Genomic DNA, 26,603 nt, shown 5'->3' on the forward strand with positions numbered 1-26,603 from the left:
ACATGTACAAGAAGGGACGAGGACATTTCAGCACCCTGGCAATGTGCTGCCCTCCTCTGCTCTGGTCTGCCCGTGCCTCGCTGCCACAGCTGCATGCAGAGCCAGCAGCACTTGGGAGCTGCTTTGGGCAGGTGTGAGTGTGGCTGATGTTTTCACTTACCTGCCAGAAAAGCCAAAAAATGTAAGTTCAAAGGCAGAAGCATATCTTTAGAAATTCATGGAGGCTACGTATCACACGACACAAAGTGTAGTGGTGCAGCTGCAAGGGCAAGAAATCCCATGGCACACACTGCCTCCGCTGCTTTATTTCATTTAAATTCTTCATCATTTTTGTAGCTGCAACAGAAATCAACAGGCACAGACAGGACCCAGCAGGATTGTGCCCCCATTTAGGAATCCTATTTTACTAATCTGCCATAAAAAGGAGCTGTATACTCCTGCGGGTCTTTGCCACCTGGCAGGGCTAACAGCAAATACCCAACAGCTTCCTACAGGCTAACCCCGACTTTAATACCCCTCCTGCCACATCAAGAGAAGAAAGGAAGAGTGGGTGGAAACTTTTTTTAAGTATCAAATCAGTCAGAATGCTGATTTATTTTCTTAAAAGCTCGCTGGAGATTAACCCCTGTGACATTTACAACACACATAGATTAACTGGATTGAAATACCACTGGAGCTGTGACTGTGAGGGGGAGCAGAGGGAAATGACTGGAATGGGGAGAAAAAACAAGTTCAACATATGCACTCACCTCCCCGAGTGGTGTTCAGAGGCCACTTCTCTCCCTGTTATTTTTTAGTGCAGTAGCAGTGAGGGGAAATCACGGCTTCACACATCTCAGGCTGGTACCAGTCCACAAGCCTCGTCTGAAAGCTCACCCCTTAAGCAGCCTGAGGAAAAACAAGAACTGGTGCTCTGGAGCAGTTATTTTTCACTCGTGTTGAAAAGAAAAACTACTAATACGACTTTGTTTTTCCTTTTCCTATTTATCCAGCCTGTTTCTCAGGGAAAGCCCTCGCTTTGCAGTAAACTTCTCCTGCTCTGGAGCCTGTGCAACTCGAGAACCCCGCAAGGTCCATGGGAGGCACAGGTGGGGTCACAGCAACATTTCTTGCTTTGTCCATTCACTCTCTTCTGCTGAAACATGGTGTGACTTCAGGCCTGGTTTGTAACAAGAACTTTTTATGTTGGAATGCCTCAAATATGCCACCCTTTCCAAGGGCAGACACCCCACTTGTAGACAGCTCCCTGCGCACACCTCAGGGCAGGCACGTGGAAGCACACTGCCGCCTGCCAAAATCCTGCTCCCAGAGCCACTCTGAATTCCTTCTTCTTGCCTTTGTTTGTACAGCTAAAAAGTAAATTAAAATAGAAATAAACCCACAAAGCATTCAATGTCATTACAATATACCGTGGTCCTGCGCTGTTCCTAGTATATATATATCTTACCTCAACATTTTTAAGCTGCTGGCACAGAAGGTGCCAAGCCAAAGACAGAGCCACTTGTCTTATGACAGCAGTGGATCAGTTGTTCATTTTGAAAATGATAACCACACAAGACCACACAAGATAACCACATTTGCTATAGTTTCTTTATTTGGGGTTAAAAAACACTCATTTTTCAAAATACAAGCATGGAAAATGCTGGCAATTCTAGCTGCAGACCTTCCAACAGCAAAGATGTTTTAGGAGATGAACGTGATAAAGCATCAAATTTTGCTGTTTTGTCCAAATGGGTACGTGGCATTTCTCCAGCATGTTGCATTCTTAGGGCTGGTTTGTTTCGTAGACAGTAATCATGCGACTGTTGTGTCTTTTACCTTCCTACAAGTCCTTTTCCTCTGAGCAGCCAGTCTCTGCTGGTTAAGGGATCTGTCATTTTATATGCCTCGGGTTTTTTTCTTGCATTGCAAACACTCATGAAAAAGTACATCTGAGTAGTTGTTCTTTGGTGAAAGAATTGCTACTGTAGTTTCTTTTCTGTGTACATTGATGTTCTGTGGAAGCTTTTATTACCGGGTTTTTACATTTAACACCTTGAAACACTTCCATGAAAAGAGTCTCCTAAGTGTTTTGCCCTTGCCTAGAGCAGTGTCCAATGAAAAAAATTCATTACGAACAGATGCAGAGATGAAAATATACCAAATGTATTCTGTCTAAAATCTTGCATTCAGCGCGATTATAATAATACACACACTTTATATCTTTCTACTTTATCAGCCTGTGGGAGGCAAACTCCTTTGACCTATGAAGTTGATCTGTGAACTGTGTCAAAAAATTCAAAACCTCACGGTTGAGGTTTGTGCATTCTATTAGCATAATTTACCACCCAAGCTGTAAATGTACACTTTGTACAATGGCATGCTGAACAGATAGCATTTTACAACGTCCTAAGGGGGAGTGTTTATATCTAACATTTCTTGTGCGCGTTTGATTATAAGTTTACCATAATAGCTGCCTTTTTTCCCCCCCCTTTTTCATTCCTCCCCCCACCCCCCACCCCAGCTGCTCTGGAAGTGCCTAATAGAAATGTCCTCTCTACTTCATGCCCTGGCTGCTTATTTGTGCCACGGAAAGGGAGAGCAGAACACGCCGGGAAGTGTGCTTCGGCCTGGCCTTATCCTGCTCCTGCGGGTGGTGGGAGCAGCAGTATCGGGCCCTTGGGTTGCATTTGGGTCTCTCCCCCAATGTTCTCGGCCTTACAGGACACAGTCCGTGCTTCCCAGGCCCTACAGGACACAGTCCGTGCGTCCCCGGCCCTACAGGCCCTACAGGACGCAGCCCATGCATCGCCGGCCCTACAGGACGCAGTCTGCGTGTTAGCAACCACAACGTGGAAGAGGAATCCGAACCTGGGCCTGACGCAGGCCGCAGCTTTTTGTGTGGAAGGGGCGTTTGCAGAGCTTGCTTCACCACTACCACAGCTTTGTACGGCCGGCTCTGAACCGGGAGGATGATGTGTGCCGTCCCCCCTCCGCCACAACCCTCCGGCTACACCCTCCCTTTTTTTAATTCCTGAAATTAAAATGTGTTGGAATGCTCAGTGCCGCTTTTCACTCTCTTTTGAATGGGCCCTTTAGTTTTTCACACCAAGGTGTCCTTTGGGGTGCCAGGTCAGGCTACCAAAACAGCTTCTAGGAGGGGATTAGGACCAATTAACATCTTTGTACACAAAAGCCACTGGCAGCTGAACAGGCGGCCTGGTGGCCTGCTCGGGAGCTGCATTTTAAACAGGGGCCTTCTGTACTTGAGCTCAAGTGGGAAGAGGCGGAGAAAGTTTTTATTTATAATTGAAAATGCTGCTCCTGGATAAAGTCTAATGAAAGGCAGAGTGGTGTTCAAAAGTATCTAACAAATACCATTTGAATATTGGCCTTTATTGTATAATTTCCATCAAGGATAGCGTAACAATATAGTCATTTCTCCTACATATTGAGATGGAGTGATTTTTCTCATAGAGGAAAACAGCTTCATCCGCACGTTGCATCGGCCCTTCTGGTTTTCATTTCTTGTTTTAAATTCAGCTATACATTAAAGGATGGCTGTTCAGGAGTCATACACATCCATAAATTTTGGTGCTTTCTGGAGGGAATTCTGCCACTCATACACCTGATCCACCAAAGCTCAAGCCTACAGGAAAAAAAGCGTGAATTTAAGTACGTGCATTGGGATGGAGGGGGAGGGAGACCTACAAGGGAATCGCTGTGTTTTACACAAGTAAATTTGCATTTACACTCCTCGGGTTCGTGCAAAGGGGGAAAAAAAATAAAGGGCTCCACGTCCAAACTGTTGAATTAAGCCAAGCCAGATCCTCAGTAGAGGTAATGGACTTTGCAGTTTGGCCCCGGGTTTTTGCACCTGACTTAATATCTGTACTCGTGCCCCGCTTTGTTTTCAGTGCCTATCACTTCTAAATCATCACTCTTGCAATCTGATCAGGCATTAAAGCAAGGGAAAGGGAAAGAAATATATGGTGTGTGAATTACTATTGTACGAAACCCAGTAATTTACAAAGGCTTGTAAGTGGGAGTTTTGTGAATTCTAAGCGATACTATGTTATAAAGATTGTAATGAGACTGATTTCTGTATTTTGAGGATGAGTCTTTTTCGAATACAATATTTGTAATCACCACATAAACATCTCTCCTCCCCCTTTCATAATAGTAATAACAGTGCAGTTTCGCATATTTTTATCTCTTGGAATGAAAAGTCATTTCTAGAAGTTTTTTTAACCATGTGTTTGGTAGGAAAAAGACTCGTGATAGGAAATAATAGCATGAATGTAGCAAGTCCTCCAGGCAATCTGGTACCAATATCCTGGCTGATATGATTCCTCTGGAAGGATGGTGCACATAAGTTTCTGTGAAACTAAATGAAAGCAAATAAGACAGCGACTAAGAGCCCAGTCTGTATTGGCTTAGCTGAACTGATGTATGTGAAGGATGGGGTCTGTCAGTAGAGCACTGGACGTCATTTGTTACAGTGTTTATTCACTCATTTTTGGTACGTAGCTAAAATATGGATTTCTCTCTTGGTTGACGTGAATAGAAAAACCCTAATCACGATCATTTTCAACCTCCCAGTTCATACAAATAATGAGAGATTCCACTTAGTGTGGCGTTCTGCAGCAAACATTAATACACTCTATGTGTGGCTTTGCCCCGTCCTACCCCCTCTTTAGTTTCAGATACTGTATTGTATTTCTTCCGACATGTTGATTCTACCTAATGTTAAATGGTAATTGGCAGTAGTATAGGTGGGGAGAGAAACATTGTTATATTTTGTTCATTTTTCACACTTCAGCAGTTATCCCTTTCTCTCCCTGGCTGTACGCTTATTAGTGTATGAAATGCAGGTGTGTGGGAAATGGCAAGCACACATTGACAGGTTATTTTGTTGGCCACTGCCTAATTAGTAGCATAGTGGATGCACCCTGCTAAGCTTTAGTGTGGTGCAGTAGAGCTGGTCTGTTCTAATTTCCTCACAGCTTTGATATTCAGCAAGAGATTGACGGTTAGCACAAAGAGCCAAAGCGCGACGGAGGCCTGCAGAAACAATGGCCCTTCTTGCTTGTAGACACCACAGATGTGAGAGAAAGCTGACTAAAAACAATTGGCCGACACTGTCTAATTGTCTCCAATGTCAGCATCATTAATGTTTTCCCATGTAAAAAGTAAAAGGCCAAGGTTGTATCCTCCCTTTATTTTGAGTCACATGATTATGTAACTTACTGAGATTCAGATTAAGTGTTAATTGTATTTGTGCAATAAAGAAACTGAAGCTACCTTGAATTTAATGAATATGTACTTAATTAATTTTGACAGCCTTTATCTTTATTACCTATTGAATAATCACAATCAGAATTAATAACATTTATAGGCAATTAAAATTACAGCCTATTTAATGATAATATATGTTTACATCTTTTGCTGAAATACAAATTATGAATACTTATTAGCAAAGAAGTTGTTTCCCTGCCAGGAGGGTTTCTTGTCTGTGTTAACAGCAACAAACAACAATAATCAGTTCAATGTGTAATAGTGCCTTTCACATCAGACAATCTCCCAAAGCGCTACACAAGGGCACATGAGAAAAGGCTTCGCAGATAAAGGTAATCACTAAATGGCAAAAATTGTAGTGTGCTTGGAACAAATGCTTCAAAATCACACACAATAAGACAAGTCCGACAATATTTTAGCAGTTTTAAAGCTTTATTTCCTCACAGGAAAAAAAAAAAAAAAAAAAGAGTAAAAAATATGAAAGGTCCATCAAGGGTGCAACATCAAATTCCTTGCTGACCCAGTAATACCTGATCAGAGTTTCAGCAGCCAGAATGGCTCTGCCGTTATCACCATGCCTTCCTAGGCTGGCAGTAGCTAGCAAGCTTTTTGGCCCCAGAATTTTATGTAGAAAGCCTAGTTCGCCGGTACGGTGGAGTGAGAAAAAACACACCTCTGGTTTCACCAGTGCCTGCAGGAGTAGAGAGTATGATGGGAAAAACAGTAACACACACAAATAAGGGTGCTTCGGAACTGTGAATTCTCTCTGCCACCAGCAAAGAACAGTAGGATCTCTGCAAATTAAAAGAAAAAGGATATGGAAAGGATCAGGCCTGGGTTTTGAAGGGTATAACTAAAACCATCCAGTGCATCAGAGACAACCACGTGGTGCATAAGCCCACGCTGCATACAGCCGCACACACACACTGTGTTAGCCTGCATGAGTCTCTTCACTCTTTGAATGTTTATTTGCGTCTCTCCCATTCAGAAAACGGCAAGTTGCACTGTAACCACACAGCCACTGTCCTCAGAGACACGCACAACATGCCAGACTCCATTATGTGTGTGTTCGTCCCAGTCAGTAGGAGGCCAAGGTGTCTAACAGCTCAGGACGGCCACCGCTGATGAAAGAGGTGATGGTGGCCTTCTAGGTGAACTCGCTGCTGCTGCTGCATGGCCTTGGCCAGCCTCACAAGGTTACCAGCAACAGAAGGAATACGGAGAGCTCCCAGAAGGCAGCATGTTTGGTGACACCATGCAGTTGGCTCCTCGGGCATCATCCCAGCAGTCTTCGCACTCCCAAACAGTCCCACAGGCCCCCACCCCTCAGCACTGTAGCACAACTCATCATCCTGGTTAATGCTAATTAAAAAATAATAATTGTCTAGTGAGCTGCAACACAGCCCTCATGTTATTTCAGATATTTAAAAAGTTGTAAAGGAACTCTGAAATTACAATTTCCATCTAAGGCCACAGCATGCCTAGGAGATGCCCAGAGCCACCTCCAGTGAGGTGCAAATTTGGCCTATCAAGAGGGAATGGGCCCTAAGCAGCAAGTCTGAGTCCCTTGTCCTCAGGGATGCTGATATCCCCCTGGACTTCTTTTAGCAGTATAGATACAGCCTCTGTAACAAATTCTCAAGGGGCAATCATTAGAAGCCATCAACAACTACCTAACCTGTCTTAGAAAAGCGCGTAACTGTATACCTCCAAAACACTGCCCTGTTCAGTTTGTGAAGAGAATGAAACAAAAAATCTGAAAAGGGAAAAAAAAAAAAAGGAGCAAGTAGTGTGAAGTAGAGAGTTCAAAGGAAAAGGCAGATAGGCTGCTCTAGAAGTGGGTCTCTGAAAGCTGTCAGGGCCACGCTGATCTCAGGTGGTTGCCTGCCTGGGCTGATGAGCATCGGGCTCCTGGGCTGGGACCCGAGCTGTTCCAGCAGAGGCCACCTGGCAATTAGCGGGGAAGCAAGATCTTTCCCTGGCTCCTAGCTGCACCTGTGGTTACTCTGCTGAGTGCCATGACTGTATTTAAAGCAGCCCCACAGAGGGGCCTATTTTCATTTAGTTTATCTCAGCTTGGTTTGAGCATCTCCCTGCTTGGTGTCCTGTGGTTTTAGCTGGTTTCTCCCTCCCTTTGTGTCACTGGTGGGTGCATCTTGGTCTCAGTTTTTATCTTAACTATTGGGATGGCTTATGGCACCGGAGTCTTTTCTATGTTGCAGTTTATCTCAAATAAGTGGCTTTGTATAAAAAATACTAGCTTTCTGCTACTGACTGCTGTGAATCCTTGCAGAAGTAAACTGCAGGGCATCTGGAGACTGAGCTCTAGAAAGGGTTATAGTGAGTCCCTGGGTGTGGGGAATGGGAAGGCCTCTTTCCTCTGAGCAGAGGTCCTAAGCAGGCAGTGCCTTTCTGGAAACGAAGCATGAAGGTAAAAGAGAGGGCCTGTACTTCATGCCATGGTGATCCTAATAGCACACAGATGTTTACACCCAAGTATTTGAGTCAAGCTTAGAGCACCTCTTGCCAGGCACTTGCCAGTCATGGTGCCTATGTGGAGTGAATGGAAGGAGGTGTACTTGAGCTGTGTTTTCCTGCTAAGGAAGGAACAGATTGTGTGCTGGGAAGGAGGAGGAGGGGAGTGTGACAAGTGAGCAAAGGGCTGGAAGATGCTTGGTGAACAGGGAGCCTACGATTCAGAGAGACTAAAAGCTTTGCTTGCTCATCCTATCAAAATGAGAATGGAAAAGGAGGAATTATTGCTCTTCACAAGTATGCATGGAAAAGAGCCTCAAGGGAAAAAAGCTGCTTAGGCTATCAGGTGAGGCTGGTGTGATGAATAGCTTGTTAGATGCCTTCTAACCACTGGCTTAGTATCTGTGTAGCCTTGCAATCAGGGTAAGAATAAGCAGTATCTACCTGGTCCTAAAAGGAAGCTTGAGAAGTGTATGAAAGGCATGGTGTGAGATGATGCATAGGGCTGAACAGGGCATCCTGGATGTCGTCTTTTAGCTCAGCCTCCCTGTGCAGCAGGTGATCAGGCCAGAGGGGCTGTGTACAAAGAGCTTTGGTGGGAGAAAAAGGAGTTTTCTGCCTGTCCTGACTTGAGAAGCTGAGCTGTTAAAGTGGAGTGGTAAATGGTGAAGTAAACTTGGAATGGCAAAAATTGACTGAACTAATTCAGGTCTCTGAAGAAATACACGCTAATGTTCACGAGGTTTATGTAGATCACTTAAGGGCTTTTTACCAACCATTTAAAAATGAATTGTATGCCTGACTCCCAGGTAAGATTTCTGTTAATTTGCCTCCTGTGCGGAAAGAGGTCAATATATGACCAGTTACTGCTGGGCATTGACAGAAAACAAAGCAAACAGTGCATTGCTTTATAATAGCTATGGCGTATGAAATCATTATGCTAACTTATAAAATCAATTGGTGCCTATATATTGTTTTGCTGTTTGTTAAGCTCTGAAGTGTATACACAGTAGTTACACAGCGTTGAATGCCTGCTGCAATCTCTTGTATTCATGTGAGAGATCCCATCCTTTAATGCTGTAATTCATCAACTTTGTTACACTTGAGACTTTGGCTTTTCTTTTTGATCAAGAATAAGGAGGAGAATTACTCATCCTTTCTGCAGCGGTGTGCTCTTGCATTGGCTTCTCTCACCTCAAAAATGCATACTTAGTTGTATCTAAGATAATTGGGAGCTCAAAAACATTACTTCAATTTGGGCTGAATATTTACCTTTTCTGCACTGTAAACAGGTGCAAGGAGACTGAACTACTTGCATACCTACTCAGAAAGCGCAAAATAGGAACAGATGCCGCTTGTATCAGAAAGCGACCTGGGAGGCCAGAGGTATGTCAGACTTCTGATGGAATGACAGCCAAAGGTAAGACCTTGCAGGCTCTTCTAGAGCTGATTATTTCCAGGGATTTTATTTGCTGTTGTAAATGTCCTGGGGCTCAGGTTTAACCATGTCATTAATTTTTGGTTGCTGGTTGTATGACTGCTTTTCTAACTTGCCCAGTGGTGCAATATACTGCAGACTGAGCATACCTGCAAGCGGTCCAGAGGAACTGAGAAAGTGCCCTTGCATCAGTAAATAAATGATAATACAAGACTCAAATACAATACAAATCTGGAAGCAATGATGCAGGCTTTTAAAAATGTGGGTCCCTCCTTTCTCAGATACCACTTCCTCTGAAGCCATTCTTCCTGTAATTGTAGTTTGCATTAACAAATGAGTCTTCAGGTGTCTTTTCCTCACTTAGTTTACCCTTTGCATGAAATTAAAGGTCTCTGAAACTTCTAGGGAATTTTCTTTTCCTTATCGTGGCAGAGTAAACAATGTGCTACTGAATGAGTTGTTCAAAGTGAAGCTCTGTCATTATAAACTGCCCTTTGCATGCCTCGGAGCTCTAGTGGTTGCACAACACACCCCAATATAGCTATACTTGACAACAAAATGATGGAATGTGAGCACTTGTCCAAAAAAAAAAAAAGGCAGCCATACCAAAAATCACAGGTTTTGTCTGAATTGTACATCACTGGGAAAAAGCTTTCTCTTGCTGCAAGATTTGAAGAAGTCTTTAAGTGGCAGTGCCTTCACCACCTAAACTTCTGATGTTGCTATAGGATACAGGTTTCCTTTGCCCCAACGGGAGCTTCTGCACCTAGTAAGTCCCAACTTGCTCTTGCAAAATGGTTAGGGTTTTGCCTCTAGAAATTACACTGCATTTCCTGCCAAAAGTGCAGACTATCTAGGTTTCAAAAGCCAATCCTCTGCAAGTACTCTCCTTACCTTTTTTCAGTGCCTATTTTATGTTTTCTTAGTGTTCTGAGTATTCACCTGAATGCATTTTGTTTATATTAATAAAAGGCAGCTTAAATGGTCGTGTTTCATCCATTGCTATGGTACCCATCAGAGATCAATAAATGAAGCAAATCTTACTAGAAATAAGGAGGCCAAGGAAAGAAGTATAGGTGAGTTTTATGGTATCATTCACTCAGATAATGTTAGTCTGCAGTAATGTAGGCAAGAACAACAGTATTGACTTGTAATCCATTATGAACCAAGGTGTTAGCTTTGTTACAAGGTCTTGTTTTCATTTTTAAGACTTCCCAGTGGCTTTTAGTACTTTACATCTTCATTAAGGATTTTAAAAGCAAAGATCTTTGCTTACATTTAAAATACTTTCCTAGTGCTGTGATGAAGCACAGTCACTTGCTAATGGATTTCTGAATGCCATTTTCATTATAATATTTTTATAAGACCCCTCTCTTCTTCTATTATTACATTTGCTTTTGTAAAATGGTTGAGACTGCTCATCATGTACTTTAGGTCCTTTAAATATGGTCCTTTAAATATTGTTCCTGTTTACCATTATGGGAGAGAGTTGGTGTTTTATTTATATAAGAATAAAACCATAATCCAGTTTGTATTTGGCAGCTAAGTGTGTTTATGCAGCACCTACATTTATTCCCAGGGCGGATAATAGGCTGTCCTCCTTCAGTATGAATCAGTCATGCAGTTAACTTTGAACTCTATACACAGAATATTGGCTGAAGCATTAGTCAATGCAGTCTTCATACTTGTAAGTGTCCAGGGGTTCCATAATGACATAAAAGTAAACTTGGCTGCATAGGATAAGTGGTGTTATTTAGGGGAGATGAAGCATCGACAGCTTGACCATCTCAAGCTTGACTGTAGTGTTTGAGTGAAGGTGAATGAAATGCTGCAGTCTTGGCTGTGTATGAGCACCTGCTGATGGCAGAGGAGGCACACAACAATCTTAGACAAGGTAATCTGGGGTCTCTCCCTGTTCCTAGGAGGGCAGTCTGGGGGCTTTTGTACAGAAACTGCCCTTTATTAATACCCCTTAGATTACCCCTTAAATCACTTAAATTCTCTCCTGAACTGTATCATAAAGTGGAAAGGCAATTGTTCTCATTATAATACTAGCATTTCAATAGCACTGTCACTATCATCTACTACAGTTATCTTGGTTATTTTTATTTAGTGGGAGGTAGAGCTGATTTTTGTTCCCTGGCTATAGTTCTCCAAGTTAACGGCCATAGAGATGCACTTGTATCTTGAATAAGAATAATCTAAAATGTATGTGGTTCCTGGCTCCCCAGGATACTGAGCAACTCTATGAAACAATGATGAAGAATGACTGTTGTAAATATCAGTGATCTTGAGTTAAGATAGAGAATTTTATTGCAGAGCTTTTATGATGTATTCTTACTAGTGTTTTTCAGTTACTCCTGCCCTGGTATGTCAACAAGCTGACTTAGTGTCTCTGGATTTGCTCCAATGGGTAGAAGTCAAGGAAAAAAAAGAAATTCTTGGGCTAGATGAGAGTTATACTCTGCCTTAATGCATCTTTTAACTGATCTGTCAGAAACATTTCAGACCTATTAATCCTGAGAAATCTTCTTTCAGTGCATCCCTGTGATTCATGCTGATAGCTCTCCTCTCTTGGAGCAATGATAACAATGGTTTATAGAATTCCTGCATAGTTAAAAGCAGATGCTACCCTGAGGAGGGTGATGAATCCCACATGTTGAATGTGCCAAAGCAAGGACAAAAGGCCCAGAGCCTTGAGCCCAAGGGCTGCTGATAGGCAACAGGAGACAGAAAAACAGCATCAGAGGCTGTCTAATGACAGTACTGGTAGCGCTTCCTTTCTACCGGTTTCTATTTGCATTATCTATTGAAGCTGACTTTTTTGGAGGTGGATGAGGGTGGAGAGGTTTAATTGGTATCTACCATCTCCAGACATTTTTGTGGCAGCTAGGATGATGAGAGCAGGGTTTAGCTAGAGCTGGATAGGTGCCACTGTAACACCAGTGACTGGTTACTGAACGCAGCCCCGAGCGATTCCAGGTGGGGAGTCCCTGTCCCAGCTCCAAAGGGTGGGCATCATGACCAGAGTAACCCTGGAGCCTGAAGGTGGCTGGAAGATACTGCACCAGTCATGGCTTTGATCTGCTGAGCAGCTGAAAGAAGTGAAGAGGGCAGAAAGGCAGGGGGAGACAAAGTACACACTCTAAGGCTGATTCTTAATCTGCTGTTTAATATTGCCCGGCTTGTTGAACTCATTCCTACTGTGACCTGATCAGACCTTCTGTTTGTTAGATTTTCCCCACCCCATCAGATCCATTTCTGTCCAACTCGTACTGCTTGAACATTTGTAGGTATCTCCACCTGGATGCGGTCCCACTGAGGCAGGTGACTCTGTGCTAGACATCAGAGCCAGAGAGCGCTGGATACTTTGAAGATATTTTTCTCCTGTACTCTTGAAGAGAGGGTGATTTTCTGATGTTTGGCAAAAGCCAGTTGGTTCTGAACCTGGAATTAAGGCTAAACATGTTTTGAGAGCATACCTAGATATTAACTGTACAGACTAGACACGAAGGCCATGAAGTATTAGAAGCAGGAGAACAAGGAAATTTATATTTATTGAAAGTGTGGCTGGCTTTTAGTAACTCAGGGTGTACGGGAATGTGTTTTGGTGTGATGGCATGAGATGAACATTCAAATACCAAAGTGTTCATCTTTACATTGCCAGCCCAGACTGGGTCCAGGTTTATTTGCTAGTGTAAATAGCAAAACTCTGGGAAGGCTGAAAGGCATCAGCATCTGTCCGTGCTGCGGACTTGTATATACGAGTTGAGGGTAGAATAGAATTTGTAGTGGTTTTTGAGTACAGTCCATGTTTAGCAGAAAAAGTAAGGATAGGGACTGGCTCACCATCAGTGTGTGTCAAGGACTTTATCAGGTCCGGCTGGGCTTCAGACTTCTTACTGACAGAGCCTGCAGGGAGGGGAGCTCTGAGAGCAGCGGTGGCAGCTCTCCAGGACAGGCAGTGCCTCTCACCTCAGCACGCTGCCTTTGTTCCCAGCCTCTTCCTGCCAGCAGGCTTGACTGGAGGATCTGCCCTTACTTCCACAAAATACAGCTAGTTCCTCTCTGCGAGTCGAGTGCTGCTTTGATGGGGCAGAACACGCTGTTCGCACCAGCTAGTCAAGCTGGACTGTGTCCCGCACAGTACACAAATGCCTGTTTTACCAACCACACCAGAATGCCTTCTGTACCGGTTTAACAAATGCATGCTAGTTAGACATCATTCCTGATGGAAGTAAAACATAAAAGTATTCTTTTTGCCAAGTGTTTGTTCCAAAGAAATCTGCTGTTCGCTAAAGACTGCCTGTCCTTGGCTGTTCTGCCTCCAGACAGGCGTGTGCGGGGGTGCGCTCATGTTTGCTGGGAGCAGCAGCAGCAGCAGGGTTTTTTGTAAAAGCTGTTGTGGCTGTAGGTCAGTTCATCTGGTGTGGGACCCCAGGATGTGTCAGTGATATTCTCACCGAAGGGAAATGCTAGGCCTGTTCCACCAGCTCGCCTGCAGAGCTCCTGGAGCTGGACCAGGACAGTGGTGCGCAGCCCGTGCGGACGGATGCTCTGCGGCCTGACTGCAGTGACAGCAGGGAGGGAAGCAGCTCTGCATCTCCCCCTGCTCAAACTTGCAGCTGTAACCCTGCCACAAGGCAGGAATGCGTGTTGCACCAGCCCAGGCTAACAGAGGGGTTAATGCCCAATTGGCTGTGCTCCCCCTTCGCTTCCTTTTTCCTGCACCTGCCACTGCAAATTCCTGCTCCCCCGAGGAACTGCCAAGATTAGATCCTTTGTTAAGGGCTGCTCAGACCCAAATCTTTCATTTGCAATGCGGAGCACCTAACTTGGGCTCCTTGAAAGGGCAGCAATTTTGTGTTTGTCTTAGAATACCACCTAGAGGCCTTAGCTGACTTTGGGTGGATAAATGCTCAGTTTTTTCCAGAAATCACCATCTTTGGGGTTTTTCTCTAACTGGATGCTCCAGAAATGAAAGCTGTGGGAAAGCTCATCACACAGGATTTTTGTTTCTTCCTGGCAGAGACCAGAAGAGCTTTGCCAGTGTTACTGAGCTGTGCAAACCCCTCACAGCAGGGACTGCTGTTTTGCAGGGACAACTTTGCAGATGTGCATTATTACATCAAACATAAGAGGGAATGTGGCCATTACCCCATGCTCTGGTTGCCTTTCCTGGATGGTTTGGAGTTGAAGGGAATGCAGGCTACTTGACTACTGAGTCTGAGGGTGTCTCATAGAAATATCTAAAAATCCAAATGGAAAATGAAAACGTGCTGAAGCTGTGGATCAGCATGTGCAGAAGAGCATGGAGCACCATTCATGAGAGTAGTCCTACGGGGTAGCCAGCAGTGAGAAATGGGTCTCTTTCCTACTGTAAGCAGCGTCCTACTGCTTAGCTGATGCTGTGGTCTTGGTGCTCAGAGTAGCTCTGTAACATCAGGGCCCTGTGGCACCATGCTCGGGCTCAAGTGGCTCTTGTAGGATTGAGATCCCCTTGGTATTTCTTCCCGATGTGTTAGGAAGCTGGATGGGTTTTCTGTAAGTAGCCAGGTGGTGCTTTCTTATTCTAGCTGGGATTGCTTAGCTGGCATGCTTTGTTCTGAAAAGTGCAAAAAATAAATTGTAACACCTGATGTACTCAGTCTCCTTTTTAATTCACATGTGCAACTGCTTGCCGCTATGAGGATGGATGTTTTTAACCTGTACCATAAACCCATGCTTAAAGTTAGACTTTACCTCCCTGTATTCCTGAAAAAATGTACATTCAGTGTAGAAAATGGACCTATATTGTCAGCAAACAATATAAAGGGTCTTAGATAATGCAAACAGTAACCTAATTTAAAAAATAAATAAAATAATTGTCTTTAATAGCATGTTTCCTTAACTACCTCTTATGAGCTTCGGTATTTAACTGTATCTTCCATTTCCTGCAACAAGATGGGCAGGGTTGCTATTAATCATGGCAGAGGAAGGAATAAGGCATGTCCCACAGGGAAAATTGTGGTCACGTAACAAAGGCTGTGTCCTCAAGTGTACAGATAAGGTAAGACAAGCCAGGCTTGCTGTGACAACAAACTTGCAAGCACTTCAAAGTTGGGTAATGCTTGAGGTTATATTTCTGGATGTTATTTCTAAAGTTTTAGCATATTAAAACCTAGAGGAAGGACAGGCAGACAGGAATAGTAAAGCCAAACTGTGCGGCCAAGGCATCTCCTGGATACCACAGGCATCCCTGACTAGTGTTTAAGAGCAAGGGTGAGATGCTAGAGCTTCTCAACCAGGGGATGATTTCTTTTTCTTAAGGTATCCAAAATACGTGGCAATATAAACACTGAAATAATCCCAAAATATGGCTTTAAGCAGAAACTTGTCACTAAAATCTTGAGTCTTAATCATTGTATTTTTGGCAATGCTATAAGCAAAGACGTACTAGCCCCTACGATGACATGTACCTGGCATTAGGAGACCTGCTTTTCATTTAGTCTGAAAGCATTTACAGCATGTACAGAAAAATGTATGGGAAACAAAACCTTTATGTAAACGTGGTGCTGTGTCTTTACAGGGAGAGTATATATATAGATATATATTAATTTTTCTAAGGCCCTGTTAATTGGCAGTCCCCAAGGTTAGCCTTCTCTAAAGGTTTGCTGGTATACACCGCCCACTAACCAAACCTTTTTCAGTGTCTATAGCCCTTGGCATTACCTATGAGATCATTCACCAAATGGTTTAAAGATTGTTTTTTGTCAGTGTTCAGAGACACTTAGCACAGCACATCGGTGTCACCACCTTTGGATCTAGGCCTTAAATGAAAACAGCCATGGAAAGAAATGCTGTCTCTTCAGCTTCTTTATTTGAAGAATAACATTTTTAAGATCAAAGCTAAGCTATCTTGTGTGAGCTCCTCTACAGAATTTCAGCTCAGGAATGCAAAACCAGTGTGATTATTATTTAGCATCTCAGCTGGACTTCTGCACGTCGTCTTTAAGTGGCTTTTACTGCAGAATAGGCTGATCTCCTGCACCGGCTGCCTTTCTCTAACGTTTCGTTGAACACTTCTGTACGAAGCCAGCGATGATTCAGAGTTTAACACTTGGCCCTTTGCCTACGGATGTGCAGCGGCAGCACGAGCGATGGGGAGGATGGCGATGGAAACAGCAGCCTGAAGGAGCCACTGTGGGAATCGCGCGCGGGGCAGCGCAGCGCATCCTGCGGCACGCTGCCTGCCATCGCCTGCCTGCCAGCGGGAGCACAATGCCAAGTGCACAGGGACACGCACAGGGGGCACTGCTCGGGTTTCTGATCCCACCAGCATGTTCACTCTTTTTCTTCCCCAGATTTGGACTATGGGCTTGGAAATACTGCTTGGGTTGTGCTTTGTGTGTGCATTTTCTCTAAGTGTTTTCATCTTATCAGGAATTGCTTTGCATAGACAATGTAATTTACATATCCGTCTTCCTTCAGGAACAGAAGGAGAAAATAATAGAATAAGGGATGGGGCAGTTGTTTTGGCTCCTAGTGCCAAGTGTAAGTGCCTACCATAGCAATGGGAAGTAAGTTTTATTATTTCCTCTTTAGTACATAATCAACAAGGGCAAGTGTTGCAGTTTTGCATACAAGACAGCGTGGGGAGCTGGTGCAAGTAGGAGGTGGAGACAGGTGAAGGTGTTGGAAAGTTCTGCTGCAGGCATTGAGCTAGGAGCGCAAAGTAGCTCGAGCCCTACTTTGGAACACCTTTCCCATCCCTGCAGATCAGGGATGTGGATCAGAGGCCACAGCTACAGGTCAGAATGAGACAGTTGAGTCAGAAGTATCCAGCACAAATCAGATCACGAGCATCTCATTCTGAATTTCTCAGCTGAACGCTTTGGGGGAATGATGCAAGATGGCTATGCTGAAAGCGGCAGTGGCACTGCAAGCTGTTTCTCTGAACAAAACAGCAGAATTTCTCTGTTCCTTTCTACCTTTCATCCTTGGGAATAGTGTTGTCAGTGAAACCTTTGGTTTATTAATGCTCATCTTTAAATTGCTTTTTGTCTTTCAGTTATCTTCCAGTTACTGTCACCTCACATTGTAGGCGGTGTTCACAGGAACTTCTTTCAGGGAGAGGAAAATGATGATTAACCCCTAGTTTGCCTTTCAATTGCCTCTTGATTTTAATAAGACATGAAAGGCAAAAATCTGAGACATCTGTTGTTTCTTTCAGACATTTCCACAGAGACATTAGATAGCATTTCAAGCACTCAGCTGACAAAATTCACCTTGAGAGAACACCGATTTATCAGATTGCTGCATTCCACTTTTGTATGATGTAGTGTTTTTTCTGAGGCTTCCTTCATTTTTGCACTAGAACAATGTTTTCATGCAACTTGATAGTATTTTATTATATACGATGAAACATATACTTTATATGCAGTACATGAAGGAAGTTAGTTAAAAAGTGCAATTAATCCCCCAAATCTTCAGATCAGCTCTAGAGATGTGGCTGTAGCATGATTTGCCATCAGCTTTACTAAGCTGTAGTGTAGGATCAGTGTACAAAGTGAATGCACTGGTGGAGTGAGATCATGCTACACACTGCTTCTGGTGAAAGAAATGGCATGTGGTGTCATCCAAGCAATATGGCAACTTCACTTCCTTAAGATGGGATAAATAAAGTCATTTTAAAGTCAATATTGTAGTCAATATTTCAGTAAAAAATGAACATTTTTTTCCTCTCTCCTGACCAGCCCTTTACAAACTTCTTGGAATTTCTAATGCAAGCGAATGGGTTTGATTCATTGCACAATTTCTCTCTGTTCATTGCATTGCCAGTAACAGTGCTTGAGGATACTGGGGGAGCTGCCCTGTGGTATGGCACATCCACAAAGTAAAAACTTGCAAAGGATGCTGGTTTTTGTATGTGATAATGAACAGCTGGGTAAGTGGCAGAATTTGTCTGTTACCTTATGGAAGTAAACTTGTTTATTCCTTGGTCCCTTTACTTCTGCTTTGTTGAAGGACTTCCAGAAATGATAGTTAACCTCATGAGAACCCTTGTGTCAACTTTGAGCATTGTCTCTGGCCCTAAATTCTTACAAAGTACCTAAATTTTTGCTGTCATGAGTTAACAGAGCTCTACAGCATACATTAATGCCATGGTGATTTTTATCAGCAAAATACCTGGCATAATTATCTTAGCAGAGCGAGTGTGGTCAAGTGGTGTAATGTAATCCAACACTACCTAAAGAATGCATGTGACAGCTTTGTTTTGCAAGAAGGGAGGAGAAGGGCTTGTTGGAAGGAGAGCTCAAATGCTCTTTAATTCAAGGAACTAGCATCTGACCCTAATTATGTAGTGAAAACAGAGGTAGTGCAAGCACCAGAAAGTGGACAAGTCTGCAACAGGAACAAAAGCATCAACTGCTGTTGAGGTCTTTGCAAAGATCCTCTGAGAGGGGGAGAGAGGGAGACAAAGTGGCTCCAGTTGCACATAAATACTTGATGGAAAGTGTGCTGAGGAACAGGGCATTGGGTTATTTCTCATAAGATGTAAAATTGCTTAATATAAGTGAAATGAATTGCCCTTCATGCAGAAATTAATTATGAAGGTAACTTTACAGAGTAGGGTAATAAGGGTGTAAGCAAAATAACGCTGGCATTGAATTTAAAAGCTGTGCATAATGAGTGGTTTATTAACATGTCTATGATCATCAGTACCAGGAGACCTTGACTGTTGTACAGTAACATACTTAAGTTTCTAACTAATTTTATTTCGTTTGACCCGATGCTAGTTGTTTTTTCAAAGAACAAGATAGCACTATCATCTTCAGGAGTAACTTACTCCTTGTAACTTTTTATTCATTGACACTTGGTTAGATTTCAGTGGGTTCCTTCCCTAGGATTTCTCCCATGGAAAACACTTGTGCACACTGAAATCTAAGTCTATTCTTGTTCCATAATTAAATGATGAGCACAGAGATACTTGGCTAAGATTACATGGCTAAGATTTTATTTTTTTTTCCACCCAAGCTGTTAGATTATTCCTTCTTCCTAGGGGAAAAAAAAAAAGGTGGCTTCTTTACTATTGTCATTTATCATGATTACACAGCCTGTCAGGTAACATACTGTAACTGTTTAGGAGGATCAGAGCAGGGACTATTGGGAGTAAATGCTGTTAAACTATGTGCAGGTGAGCTATATGCAGCCCAGATACTTGTTAACAGGCAGTTATTTCCAGACAGCTGCTAAGACTGTGTGGTGTAACTTCTTTTGTACCAGGGAACATCAGATTCTCCTTCAAGCCAGTATGTTCACATGAAGCCTCACCTTCTCATGTCTCCTCTTTGCAGAGCACCATGGAAGAGACAGCACTGCTATGTTCCTGATGCAGCCCAGGAAACCATTAACCTCCTTTGTGGCAAGGGCACTTTGCTCACTTCGGTTTACCTTGGTGTCCACCGTGATCCCCAGGTCCTTCTCTGCAGAGCTGCTTTCCAGCTGGGTGCCCCCAGCATGTGCTGGGGCCTGGGGTTGTTCCTCCCCAGTGGCAGGGCCTCGCGCTTCCCCTTGCTGAACTTCGTGAGGCTCCTGTCATCTCCCCAGCCTGTCCATGTCCCTCTGGAAGGCCACACGCCTCTCTGCTGTATCAGCCACTCTCCTCGGTCCTGTGTTATCTGCAGACCTGCTGAGGGTGCACTCTGCCCCACCATCCAGGCCATTAATGAAGATATTAATCAGGACAGGGGCCAGTACTGGCCCCTGGCTACATGGTTGGTTACTGGCCTCCGACTAGACTTCGTGTCACTGATCACCACCCTCCAGGCATGGCCATTCAGCTGCTTTTCCATCCACCTCGTGCATGCCCACCCAGCCCGTACTTCAACTGTGAGAAGCTCATACTTCTCTGTGAGGACCAAGAGAGTGCTTAGAAACTCAGCAGCATCCTTAACACAGAGTTGTTAGGCAGGTTTGAATAAAACCGGGGACATTTTATATTAAAGGGATTGTTAAAATTAGATTTACAATGGTAGGAGAGCTAACACATTGCAGAGTCTTTTCTATGTCAAAAAGAAAGTTTAACATTTATCAATCAATATTCAGTGTGAAATGTTTCATATGAAGCCACGTGAAACAGATTTGGGAACTGTCAGAGGGGCGACCAGCTTGGACTACAGAGCTGTTACTGGCAGAGCTGTCAGAGGTTTTTGTTTCTGTTTTCAGTGACTCTGGTCACTGGTGTAACATCCATGGCAAAAAGACATCTTGCAGCTGCTTTAGAGAAGTGACATGTTGCTGAAGCCAGGGACCCATTCCTTCCCCTAAACTGGATTACACAGCCTGGAGCAACCACAGTAACTTAGTTTCTAAGACGACTGCACCACTACAGGACAAAATGTTTCTTGCCACCACATTCCTGTACAAACCCTCTTAATCTCTGTTCTAGTGGCCCATTTTATTCAGAGCTACAGAATAAACCAGGAAAACTCCAAAGGAACAAAAATGAGTCCCTGCAATAAATAACTATTGGAGGTTAGCACAGCCTCCACAGTGTGATACTGGTGAAACTGGTTCCCACATCTCAGGACCCAGCTTCATTTTTCTGGCTTTCCAAGAGCGTGGTATTTGTTCCTGCCAGACTGGAAGCAAATGAGCTCTCTTGTTTTGCTGGTAGGAACACAGTGAATCACTTCTGAGCTATTTGCTGTCTCTAAATGTGTCCTCGCATGTGTTGGCAGGTGTTCAGCACTCAGTGGGAGAACCTCGCCACCTGTCTGTCCTCGTAGATAAAGGGAGCACCTATTTCAACCAAATTATACGAGGTGAGCATCTGTAAAGTAGGGTGTACTGCTCTGAAGGGTGGGTTGCTATAATTCACCTCGTTAGATTTTATAGTTGTAAATGTAATATGTGGGGTTGTTAATTACAGCATAATTAAAGCATTTTAAAATGCCATGCTAAAAATTTAATCTTCTTCTGATTTATCCTCCAATCACTTAATGCCTTTTTGTGCAGATAGATGTATTTGCCATCCTAGAAGGGAGTAACTAGGAAAGATCATGCCAGTGTCTCTAATCAAATGGTTAAGTTTTTCAAATGAATCCATATTATGTGTGTTCTTTTTTTAATCATACTTATACTCTGGTTTGAATGTGTGTTGATTAGTCAGTTGTCATCTTAGGGAAGCAAGAAGTGCTTATATTTACCCAGATATATTATGTTAGTCATTATTCAACACTGATTGGTTTGATGGAAAAATATACATTACTTCAGCAGATAATCTGCTTAGTCTTATTCATAGTGTCAATTATATACTCAAATAGCTATTGCAATTTCAATTTTTATGGAGTTTATTAACAGTTGTTTATCCGTGCAGTGATTACGTAGTTCATATTTCCTTCCCCCCCTCCCCTCCAAATTATGTCTGCTCTGAAAGTGCTAAACATGTGGCTGTAGTCGTGCCCTGAGGGTAAGTGCAGCCTGTAGCTGCAACCCTTTCCACAAGGCAGCTCTCCTCAATAGTAGGATGACAAATCCTCAAGAATTCCTTAAGGCTTTGCAGGGATGGATGGATGTCACTGCTTCAGAAGAGAATGCCCTTCTCTCTCAGCCACGGCAGGTCCGCTGCTCCATTCTTTGCCATTCGTTGTTGAAGATGCTAGGGATATGTGGGTAAGATCGTCTTCGTGTCCATTAAACTTGTTGTCCAGATGAGGAACAGGAATAACCACATTCTAGCATGGATAATAAGGACAGTAAATTTGATGGTAGTACCTATTTGGTAAGGTACCACACTCTGTTCCTGCATGTGCAGTTATGTACAGTGTTCTGATAAACAGCTAATTCAGGAGAAAAAAAATATCTGTAAGGATGAATAGATAGGGTTCATAATCTGCACTCTCTGGATGATTCCAGATCAAAACCACTCATTCACAAGGCAGGTGTTTCCAATGCCCTTCACTCAAAATTCTATGAATTGAGGAGATTTTATGTCAATAAGTGAATAATCACTAGCATTTGCTTCAGTTTGTCATTCTGTGAAATTTTCAACTTGCAAAGTCTGGCTGTGTGAACACTCATGAAAGTCCCATCCAAGGACTTTGGACTTGCACGAAACGTGTTTTTAATCATAAAAAAATCAAAAACATTAACCAAGCCAATTATTAGTAAGATTCCGCACAGGTACAACAGTCTGAGGTACACATTCGTGTTGGGAGCTGTTTGTTTTTCTGAGCTCCAAGCATTAGTGAAAACTATAGAAGGTGCCCAACATCTCACTAAGATCTATCCCAAAGAAAGACAAAAACTTAAGCCTTTCAGTACTTTTCTTTACCTTCCAGTGTCTATATTTTTATCCTATTTATACAGTTGCTGACTATTGAGGATAACATGCAGATTCTTACCCATTGCAGCTTTGTGATCTTTGTTATTTGATTTTTCTCTTACTTTTTGATACGGCCCTAACTGTGTGATTCCCTTCATGCTGCTTGCTTTGAATAGTTTTTCTTACTCACCTCAGCATCTGTTCCTGTAGGTATTGCAAAGGAAGGCCTCTGGAGCAGTGCGTAGAGGGGAAACAATGATTCCTTTGGGTTTTGTCTATTTTAGCAGCTTCTTAAAACAGTGAACATCATTCGTGTTCCATCCTGTGCACTGGTTATTTCACTGCTGGTAGGTTTTAATGCATATGGATGTTATTTTATAAAAACCTCTTGCAAGAACTGAAGCCACTCTAGTAGTGAGTATTGTTTACTGGCAAATCCTGAAAATTTTCTTTTTGTTCCTCTTAGCATTTGTTCATATTTAGAGTGTTTGTGGTGATACTGGAAGCCTCTGGTAACAGAAGTGCAGGAAAGCAGTATAAGTTGTAACAAGTAAACAAACACTTGTATTGTTTGCACACAACTTAAACAGATGGGGAGCAGCCCTGATGAAAGGATATGCACGCGTATAGCATATTAAATGTCATCGGTAGGAGCAAGTCAGTAAAAAGCTGCAGTTAGCAATGTGAACCTCTGGAAAAATTCCAAAAGTTGATGAGCAAGTACCTCCTGAAATATCAAAACCTGGTAGAAGCAGGAAGAAATGAAGGAGCAATGGAAGTCCCAAACTGCCTTGTGATCAGGAGAGTGAGGGGAAAAAAAGAAACTGGGAATAACATCAAAAGTTTCAAATGTACCTAGCTCTTCGGCACTGTCCCTCCTGGTCTCGTAGGTCTGAACATAAGACCTGCTCTGTTCTCTTGTCAACAGGCACAGGCTTGTGGCCAGTCTGTTATGGAAGGGGCTGAGCCTGAGAAGGAAGCCAGGCAGCAATGGTGGGCTGGGTGGTGGGCAGGGGAAGGGCAGTGGCCAAGCTCTGCTGCTTCTCACTACAAGAAGGACATTGAGGCCCTGGAGCACGTCCTGGGCTCGAAGGGCCTGGAACACAATTCCTGTGGGGAGCGGCTGAGGGAACTGGGGTTGTTTAGTCCGGAGAAGAGGAGGCTCAGGGCAGACCTCATTGCCTTCTACAGGTACATGAAAGGAAGGTGTGGGGAGCTGGGGGTCAGCCTCTTCTCACAGGTAACTAGTGATAGGATGAGAGGGAATGGCCTCAGGTTGCACCGGGGGGGAGGTTCAGGTTGGAATTGAGGAGACATTTCTTCTCAGAAAGAGCAGTCAGGCATTGGGACGGGTTGCCCAGGGAGGTGGTGGCGTCACCGTCCCTGGGGGCGTTTAAGGAAAGGTTGGACGTGGTGCTTAGGGACATGGTTTAGTGGGTGACATTGGTAGTAGGGTCGTGGTTGGACCAGATGATCTTGGAGGCCAACCTTTATGATTCTATGCCAAGAAGGTAATGCCTGGAGCTGCTGCCCCCACTGCTCTTGCTTAGGGATGCTGCCCCAGAAGATGCACCTAGGTTGGGACTCTGTTGGTGCCCCTCTGTGACAGGAGCTGAGCCATGGCTGTACCCAATCCCAAGTTGGGGAGCCCACATAGACCTGGGCATGGCCCAGGGAGCAGCAGGTGCAAGGAATAAAGCTGTCCTGCTGCAAGGGGAACAGCAACAAAGGGCTTTGAACAAATGTCAGTCTTATTTCCAATAAAGCTTATAAACATCATCTGTGAATAACAGGGGGGTGGGAGCAGAGATCTGTGAAGACTGAATCATCCCCTCAGAACACAGACTTTGCAAACCCTTCCGAGTATCTGACTTGGAGCACCATGTTGAAAGATTCAGCAGAGGGGAGGTATTGTCACTGAGCTCTAGTTTTCTCTCCCATCCCTCTTGTAGCTTAGTCAAAGTTCCTCACCAGTTCCTGTGTATATGTGAACCTGCCTTGAAATATGAGATTGCTTATGAAGCACTGGAAAGACTGCAGGGGAGGTCTTTTATGAGGTTAGCCTTGGTGTGGATGATGGGAGCTGGAGGCAGAGCAGTGACATTTGCTCTCAGTCCCATCACCCACAGAGGCAGTCAGAACAACAAAGCCCCATGGGCCTTATAAACCTGTTAGAAACTTTTGAAGATTTCACCTTCCCCCTCACTTGTAGCCTATTCCAGTGCTTTCACTAACAGAACCTTTTTTAATACCCAGCCCCTCTTGTCTCCACTCTTACAATTTAAACCTTGCACTAATTATCAGTTCTCCAATCCAATGGTTATTGAGGACAGTTTATTAACAACTTTATGATAGTCTTTAACTATTATTATATATTATTATTCTTTCCCTCAATTTTCTCTACAGCAAATAATCTCCCCAAATACACCCTTTTTTCTTGCAGACACTCCCCAGCTGGCCTGTGTTTCAATTAGAAGTGTGTTGTTAGAAGCTAGCATGCTTTCTCTCTGATGTCCCACCAGACCTAAGCACAATAGGAAGAAACCACGGTGTCTTAAGTATGTATTCGTCCAGTAGTTCTCTTTTATTTACAGACACATATTGACTTAATTTACTCTTAACTTCCCCAAACAATGCACTCATTTTTACTCATCCCTGTATAGAAAAGTATATGTATAGAACAGTATAGAATTGTGTAGAATAGTACAGAGTTGTGTAAAATGATACCCAGCTAAAATCATTGCTCCACTTGGACAAGATCTGAGTATTAATCCCACTTCCTGAAGTGTTTCTAAACTTCACTGTTTTTTTAAAAAATTTCCTACCAAGTAGCACATGTGATTCTCAAAACTTTGCACAGTCTGTGACAAAACTACAAAAATAATATAAAAATATGGTGACTCCATCTGAATTTTCATCTCCAAAAGGATGTGGATATACTTGATGTCATCCATTGACTTGGATTTTCCAGTAGAAAGTGACTCAGTCCTCAATTTTTCCCCCAGTACTGGTGCTGCCTGTGAACTGGACAAGTTTTTAAACACATTTAGACTTAGCTTTCCAGTTTAACAATGCAGAAATAATATTCTTGAAATGCTGTGACTGAAAACTGGCTATTTACGTTCAAAGTACAATGTTGCTTCTCTTTCTCTGCTACAGGAAGCAATAATTACCTAATCCCTATTTAAACATTGTGAAATCCCATGTTGGATGCTTGAAGTGCCTGCGCAAACTTTTATGATCTTAATGGTTTACAGCATCAGCTATCAGATCACAATGTAGGCATTATTACACAGAACAGTATAGGCATTACAGACTCTTATTTAAAGTAACTTGGAAACAATGAACTGAATTCATAATCGGGGGAAATGCTACTGGAGGTGTTAAGTCCTTGTAGAGCACAAGGTCCATTAGCAAGTGCAACAAGTACATTAGCAAATTTAGTATGAGTTCATTTCTCTGCTGTCTGCTAACCTGAAAAAGTTAGCTTGAGAAGCAAGCCTATTTGACAATGCTTGATGAATTATTAGTTAATACCTTTGAGGAACAATGTTAGAGTGGCATCCCTCCTACTATTGCAACCAAAAGGGTCTGCAACAAGGACACACTTGCTTTAAATGCTTACTGTAACTTGATGTAGGTCCAAATGAATAACAGCAATAAGAACAATGCTCAAGCTGCAATATTGAAGTTATGGGTGGGAAGTCTTTTGACCCATAATACTTTAACTTGAATAAATAAATAAAATAATGGAAGAATTGGCTTACTGTCTCTGTGAATATCAAAGAGATTTTATGCCTTTCTGGCAGCTCACAACAGACAGAACATTGTTGCAAGATGAAGATGTCCGGTGTCTTGGCACAGTAAGCAACCCTACAATGATTATTTTGCAAATCCTGCTACGGCGCTGTATAAAAGAAATTGGTCTGGGAATGGAGGGGATGATATCAGCAAAGGGAAGGGGAGTTGGAATGAAACCTGTGGCTGAAGGGAAGCCAACAGCCGGCCCAAGAAAGGATGCTAAACATGAAAACACTGGCAAAACTGCTCTGACTTAAAGTGGGGGCTATTCAAAACCGAGGTCAGCCCAGAACTCCGAAGACT

At 43.2% G+C, this 26,603-nt stretch overlaps 1 non-coding gene across 1 annotated transcript; it reads left to right on the forward strand.

Annotated features, from left to right (window-relative positions):
• Window positions 1-7,317: 7,317 nt before the first annotated feature.
• On the forward strand, window positions 7,318-19,669 carry LOC106045205 (uncharacterized). Its single transcript, XR_007162079.2, has 3 exons — window positions 7,318-7,422; window positions 9,045-9,172; window positions 19,528-19,669. It is a non-coding gene; the product is annotated as an uncharacterized protein (transcript).
• Window positions 19,670-26,603: the final 6,934 nt, after the last annotated feature.

This window comes from Anser cygnoides, chromosome 7 (genome assembly GCF_040182565.1).
Source record: "Anser cygnoides isolate HZ-2024a breed goose chromosome 7, Taihu_goose_T2T_genome, whole genome shotgun sequence".
Taxonomy (NCBI): domain Eukaryota; kingdom Metazoa; phylum Chordata; class Aves; order Anseriformes; family Anatidae; genus Anser; species Anser cygnoides.